The sequence below is a fragment of the Glandiceps talaboti genome, chromosome 6, assembly GCF_964340395.1.
Source record: "Glandiceps talaboti chromosome 6, keGlaTala1.1, whole genome shotgun sequence".
NCBI classification, from domain to species: domain Eukaryota; kingdom Metazoa; phylum Hemichordata; class Enteropneusta; family Spengelidae; genus Glandiceps; species Glandiceps talaboti.
In genome coordinates this window covers 14,083,092-14,085,202 of record NC_135554.1, presented here as the reverse complement: position 1 = coordinate 14,085,202, position 2,111 = coordinate 14,083,092, and positions in this window count along the sequence as shown.

Sequence of the window (2,111 nt, the reverse complement as noted above, 5' to 3'; positions counted from 1 at the left end):
CTGCAGTGCCGATATCTTTGAAACCCTACTTACAGATCCCACTGGTGAAATTTAAGATAATGTTGTGAAGACCACAGTTATCACAATTTGTATCTAGTTCCCTCAAACGGGACGGGTCAACGCAATCGATAGTATGTTCTGCTGTCCTTGGCCATGTGATCTCTAGGGGTCAGAGGTCACAACTCCCTCCGGTTTGCATGCATTGAAGCAGACCAGTAACATTTGAATGGGTATATAGAAAGGTACACCTAAAAAAAACGGAAAGGAAAAGTCTGCCAAAAAATACCCAAACAACTTAACAAAAATGTGCTTTGAATACATTAAATTATCACAAACTTGTGTTGTCAGTCTGTGTAATATATATATTCAGAAACTTGTCAGTGACGATTCTACACTTCGAAAATTAAATCATTTTTAGTACAAAGCTTTGTACACTGGTGAGATTTGTCCAACCCCAAAAAGCTTATGTCCGAGAGTACAGATCAGAGAGTTATTGATAAAATTGTAAAGCGGTCAAGTTCATAAACAAAGTTTGAATACACACAGTTCAATGACCCCACACCCATCAGAATAGGTGTTGAATGTATAGTAACAATATAAATTGAACCCCCCCCCCCCCACACACACACACAATTATTTTAAACCTCTGCGAAATCAGTCTTTATGAGACCATCAATCTGATTAAAATCTGATGTCGGCTAATCATTTATTGCTATTTTACCTTCATTACTTTTTCCTGAATTGACTTTCGTGGTACATGTTTATGTTTTATCCTGATCGCCTCATAGAGGAGGCAATCAGGATAAAAACGTAATTCAGGCAAAATATATAATACGAAGGTAAAATTTGGGTAAAATAGCAATGAACGATTTGCTGACATCTACATCGGATTTTAATCAGAATGCGAGACCATATGTAACGTGAAAGGGTGGTGAAATTGATAAACACACACACACACACACACATACATACATACACACACAGTTATACAGGGATACTTAATTTACATTTTAAATCCCTTTCAACTATCACAGTACTTCATGCTTGAACCCATGCACTTTCCACATTCTGAGAATAAAGGAAATCAGTAATATTTGTACATATGGAATATATCAGACAGTATGATGCCTATCAGGAACCCTCATTCTAAGCAAACAGGAAGACAGATCAACCCATGACCTCATGTATGCATGTCCCAGGAAGTCATAGAATTACTTCTCAGTAAACTCTGTCCCTGGTCAATAACACACCTCCTAAAAAAATGATGAATATAAAATTTCATGCAAAATGAAAGTAGACAATCAGTTAATATATCACCACAGGATACAGCAATCGTGTAATTGATCGGTCAATCAATTGATTGATTGATTGATTGGTCGATTGAATGATTATTTTTTGTGATGATACTTACTTCTAGACCAGTTTGTGCATGGCTGAGTGTTTGCTCGGTGTGTGTACTCCAAGAAGACAAGAGATAATGCAAACTGTTAATGTAACTATTCCCTTGGTAATTATAAGACTGGGGTGTTTTAATTTTAGATAAGAGAAGAATGGACACGATGTCTTTATTAAGTCAATAAAGAGAGAATTATATACAGCTGACAGAAAAGTAACCAAGCGAAAAATGGAAAAATAAGTTTTATGTCGCAACAAATATCAGTCAGTCAATTGATCACAAAAAAATTCATTTCTACACAAAATTAATCATTCAATCGATCAACCATTCAATCAATCAATCAATCAATAAAATTAATCGAGCAATCAATGAATTACGTGCTTGTTGCACCCTGTGGCTAAACATCGAAGCTGCGTCACATTAAAATACATTTATATCGGCTTTAATACAATGAGATTAGACACATGAGAAGTTTGACAGTTATTCCTGGCCTCAGCTTTACAAGAATTTGTTCATATTTGTTCTTTTGGAATATAGTTGAAACTTATGGACATCGTTGATCATTGTGATTACAACCCAATCAGCATAACACAACTCTGCAATACATTTAGCAAATGGCGGTGAATATATCGTACCTCCCGGGTGGCTGTTTACACATGGACATCAAGCTAGTTTACACAGAAACATCAACATGTACAAGACAAGAAATTTCGCT